A 5,716-nucleotide genomic window follows, 5' to 3' on the forward strand; every position below is an offset into this window, starting at 1 on the left:
CCGGTGGGGGGGAGAGATGTGGTTTTGCACTCCGTATAATACATGTTCAAACCTGAAGAAAAGGTGTTTTCAAGGACAAACCCTTAGGGCAGATAACCTTTGACCTGGGATTTAAATGACTGGAGCCTGTGAAATGCAGATACTGGACTTAGTGTGTTTTCATTCTGCCAAATGTAGGCATTGCAGCTACTGCAAAATTCAGAAGCTTGAGTCTGCGGAATGAGTCTGCTGAGATAATATTGAAGTTGCATAATTAAACTGCCAGCATTAGAAATGAGCTTCCATTCATTTGTACTAGACGACCGGTCGCTTTGATACCCATACATCTAATGACATCTCTCTGGAATGTGCAATGTTTTTTAACAAGCCATCTGAACACAACATTTTTTTAATGAGAGCCATAACATTACAGACTCATTACATCAGTGATGCAGCATAGGCTGTTTTCTTATCTAATTAGCGGCTGTTTTTCTCAGGGGAGACTGGATTGAATCAGTTCTTCAAGAAGATCTGGGAGAGACAGCCGCATTAATAAGCGGAAATGCAAATTTTAAGGCTAAATGACCAAATATAAATAAGATATTTGCAATTCAGCTGACTAACAAGGCCAGACTTGTGTTTAATCTTGGCAAGGCGGTACCAGTCTTTCTTGTTTTGGGGGTTCAACTCAAAGTGTATGTTTTTGGCTGAAGTTGAATAAGTGGGGAGAAACTCAATACATTTCAATGGCTCCATCTTATTGACATCACCTCAGGCTTGTTCCTATGAAAGAGTTGGAGCTAGTGTCGCGTAATGTGGGCCAAGCGGGCCTTCTGGGGACATGGCAGACAACAAATCCAAGAAGAAGAGCACTGACTTAACTCCCCTCTGTGCCTTGACATGACTTTACAGCCAGGAGAACTTATCACACTTGGGCATCTGTTTCATGCTTCTTCAAGCTGGGTCAAGGATGAATTCTGCAATGTAATAAAGTCATCTGTCAGCTTTTTCTCTCTGCAAGAATACACCTAAGAGCAGGAAGGCCGAGAACAGAACTACCAAATCAGACTTCAAAAACAGTTTAAATGTGTTTCCACTTCATTGACGGCAACCAAGACAGCATGCAGAGAGGGCTTTACTTTGGAGAGAAGGCAGGTAGCTTGCTAGACAGATGTCTTTTGTCTCAGACCAAAATGAATAGGATTAGATTGCTGCATTTAGGAGGGCGGAGGCTGGCTAATTCCTACCATTTTAATATGGGGCCGGGGGGGCAGGTAACGCCGCACTCACAGCTGTAGTCCCAACACAATTCATGCCTTTTACACAGGACCAATCCTATTACAGGAAGAGGACATCAAACAAGAACAGTCCTTTGAGAAGATAAATAGATAGATAGAAGGTAGGTACAGTCCCTAAGTCCCTAGGGTAGGATTTATAAGCATTAAAATGTAAGTTGAACTGCCAAGACCATGCCAATGTGAATTTTATCTTGCTATATAGATATATGATTGATAGACAGATTTATAAGCCATAAGCATTACGAAAAGTGGCGTTAGAACATGCCTTCACAGGTTTGCACCTGTTGCAGGGCTGCAAGGTCATGCGCATGTGATTTTTTTTACATAAATAGACTTTGGAGATATCAGCATTACAAGAAGGTTTAAGCTCTACCGTGAAATTGCTGTACACATTTCTGAACGGCTTAAGTCTATGCCAGTGTAAATGTAGCATAGATGGACTGCGATGCGGTCTAAGTATTAGGTTGAGATTGAAGCTGTCCTGCAATTTAGCACTAGCGGCATGGCTGTAAGACTAAGCCAATGTGAATTTTGCATAAATATGTGTAAAGACAGATATTACAGATATTAAAGACAGCATTATGTTGATATCTAAGTGGGCTTGCACAATGCCTGTACAATTCTGAACTTGCTGCACGCCTTTAAGACCACGTGAATTTCAGATAGATTGGTAGATATGCAGTCATCCTTTGCCACTTTGCGACTTCACTTTATCACGGTTTTTCAAAAATATATTCATGAATATAAATAATAATAAATCATGCTGTTTTGTGGTTGAATACGGCCCTGTTATTAGTCGAAACATATGCATGTCTAAGCAAATGTTACATGTTTTTTGCCTAAAAGAAACATTTTCAAGCATAAAAATAGCTAAATAAACTATAATGTAAATATAAGGCATTCAAAAGACGCATTCAAAGATGTTGATGATATGTAGTATTCCCAACTGGTCACTAGGTTTCAGTAATGTTACTTTAATGTTTGATGAGACAAACATGGACCCGACTTAATTGCCAGAACAGCAGGCTGTTATTGCAGGTTTGAATTATCTCACAACAGCCACAATAATCCCTAATAAAAACACGGGCTACATTTGCGCTCTTATTTATGTTTTAAATGGCTTATTTACTCTTATTATGTCTACTGTATTGGGCAATACAAGTGTAAAGGTGACTATGGAGGTGTTATTTCATGTCTAGAGGGCTCTAATAATGTGAAAAACCGTATAACAGGTTTTCTATGCTCTAACAATGAAAATATTTCACATATAAATAAGGAAATAAGGAGGCAGTTGGGTCTGGTACCAATTAACTGCAATAAACGAGGGATTACTGCAGTCATAAAGTATAAGTACGACATTAAGATATAAGTTACACTGTGCAGTGCCTGTAAAAATGCACGTTCTTAAGATCATGCTGATGATATTTTTGTAATAAAGTAAGTAAGCTGTACCGCACACCGCCTGTACAAATTTACACTGGCTTAACTGTCATTCTCCGTTTCTGCACTTCCTGTTTTATTTTGTAGTATTGCCCTCTGTGCTTTAATAAACTTTACTTCCTTTTGTAGAAGCTCCCTCTCCTGCCTTCCATTTGCAATTAGGCTAGCTTATCAGCTCCTCTCCCATGTGGTCTGCCGTTCTGCCACCTTGGCAACTTTGTCGCTAGATCGGGCAACATTCCAACCCCCCTTGACGACATGTTTTCTCAAAAGCGACTAGCGACAAATCTAGTGACTTTTTCTGCCGTCGTTGGCGAGTTTTCTGGTATGGTGAAAGCACGTATTGTTCTGCATTTTGTGTTCTCGCTGAGCAGCGGTGGGTGCTGTTGACAGGTCCGCCCCGCCCGAAGGCAGTCACAAGCCGGCACTGTGCAGTCAGCATCCGCGGCACAAGGAGAGCATGGTGGGGAGCTCTACGCATCGAAAGTGCAAGTGAATCACGCATGCGTGAGCCGCGATCCCGCAGGGGTGGAGCTCGGACTCTTTTACAAGGCCAGATCTAAAATGCAAATGTTTCTTAATCTTCAGTAAGCCTGAATGAAAGAGGAGTGCCTGTTTATTGTGTTTATATTTTATTGTTAGTCTATTGCTGCTCTTTATTTGTAAAATGAAGTGGATTATCTTACATTTTTTGGGTAAATGTAAGTCACTGATAAGCTTAATGTGTCTATTGCCTATATTTATTGTGAAGTTGCTATTACTTATATTCACCAGAAGAGTGTGCTACTCACTGAGTCATGTTAATGTCAGCATAATCTCTTATTCTCTGTTCAATTGTGCTAATTTAAAGGAGTTCTCTGTGATGGGAGAACTCTGAGAGGCGCTGGCCATCCATCCTTTTTCTATGCCGCTTATCCTCGCTGGGGTCGCGGGTATGCTGGAGCGTATCTCAGCTGACTTTGCGAGAGGCAGGGTACACCCTGGCCTGGTCGACAAACAACCATCCACACTCACATGCACACCTATGGACAACTGAGAGTCTCCAATTAACCTAACATGCATGTGTTTGGAAACCGGAGGACCCGGAGAAAACCCACACACGGGGAGAACATGCAAGCCACACAAAGATGCCCAACGGAGATTCGAACCCAGATTGTGTGGCCAACATGCTAACCACTCGGCCACTGCCCGAGATAAAATATTGAAGTTGTTTTATTTTTATGAAATGATGGCCAATTTGAAATTAACAACCCAATAATCAAGTTTATTTGTATTTCTAAATGTAATGAAGTTGTTTTTACTCACTTTTTATGTCTCTCCTTCGAGGTTATGCTTTTTTCCTACAGCATTTTACAACATCATGTGCAAATGATACACAAATTAGACCATGACATCATCTAGCGACTTCTAGGACAGCCCAAAGCTACTTTTCTTACTGAAAAGTTGGCAACAGTGGTTGTGCTACTACTTCTATGCAGTAGTTCTGTATTCTTTGTACTCCTCAGTATCTTTGTGTTTGATGCTTTGTTATAATACAACTAGATAACCTTTTTGCTTATTGGGACAACTTTGCCTCTGTGTCTGCTTTTGGGTACAATTTCTAAGCTACCCAAATCCTAAAATTCACAGCTTTAAGACCATGCAGATGTGACATTTATATGGGGAGATAGTTCAATAGATAAATACATTTGTTAGGCATATGCATTACATTAAGATAAATGGCACCGTGACAGGCATAGATTAAGATTAAGGTCAGTAATTTCAGATGACACTTTCTATATACCACATTTTGCAGCAATATTATAATGTTCCTGTTGAAATTGAAAACCCCAAATCTTTGCCATGGCCACGGTCTGTTTCAGGGTTGCACTCATCAAGAAAATGACATCCCATGGTGCCATAAAGAATGAATTCATCATTAATCAGAGCGTAGTGGCACCAAGCAGCAGGAGTCTGCATTCTTCTTCTGCAAACTTGAAAAACACCCCAGTTCTTCTCAAACAGCATAAAGCATCATGGCCCTGCCATGCGGCCGTCTGATGGTGAATCAACTCATCTATTGTCGCCTCCACATGGTACACAGGACGCGACATCATCCAGATTGACCAACACGCGAGAAATGAGTGCACAGTTTGACACGGCCAGCTGGGGAGTCATGTGGCGATCAACCCCGCCAAAAAAGGGGTGAAGGGCAGTAGTGCAAAGAATGAATGCTATAAAAGCGGCTCAGCAGGCTGAAATGAATAATAGAATATGAGCACCGAAGGGAGCTGCTTGATCCTCTACTCCAGACTGGAGCTGTCATGTTGCAATGGAGGTAACAAACGATGCTGATATGGGCTCCACGTTCTGGAGGCTGATGACTAACAGCTGAATTTCCTTGCTAATCATGCAATCATCCTGGTTATAAAATCTCTTATAAATCCACGCATCAAATATCTCATGCAAGGGAAACATTCATGCGGCTTGATAATTAAAGCATATTTGTGGAAGGAATGCTTGAAGCACTCCAGGAAGAGGACGATCCTTAAGGTTTGCTGATGATATACTGTAGTCTATGATGATTTGCTTCACTGCTTTCACAGACACTTTTAAGTTGGCTCGGAAATCCTTCTTCCCAAATCTCAAGTTGCACACCAGGCGGCTCACATGGGAGCTTTTATTCCGTCCAAGTACAGCCTTTTCTCTGCACACATAAACATGGAAAAGATCAGTCTCATCTAAAAAAAAAAGATTGAATAATTTGTAATGATGCTCCGATCGAGCGGCCACCGATTAGTACCGGCCGATTCGTGTGAAAAACACATGATCGGCATATGCCGATAAATTCCTTTCAAAGCCGATCACAAAAACCGACCGCCAGGCGCCGGCGACATGACAATTCATGTCATCACAACACAAACATGGCATGAATGCGCATGCGTGCTGTGTCACGTAGGGTTGCCAACACCCGTATTGAGCCCACAAGGAACGCACTTTGTCCCGTGTTGCTGCGAGTA

The sequence above is a fragment of the Dunckerocampus dactyliophorus genome, chromosome 16 (assembly GCF_027744805.1).
Source record: "Dunckerocampus dactyliophorus isolate RoL2022-P2 chromosome 16, RoL_Ddac_1.1, whole genome shotgun sequence".
In the NCBI taxonomy this organism is placed as follows: domain Eukaryota; kingdom Metazoa; phylum Chordata; class Actinopteri; order Syngnathiformes; family Syngnathidae; genus Dunckerocampus; species Dunckerocampus dactyliophorus.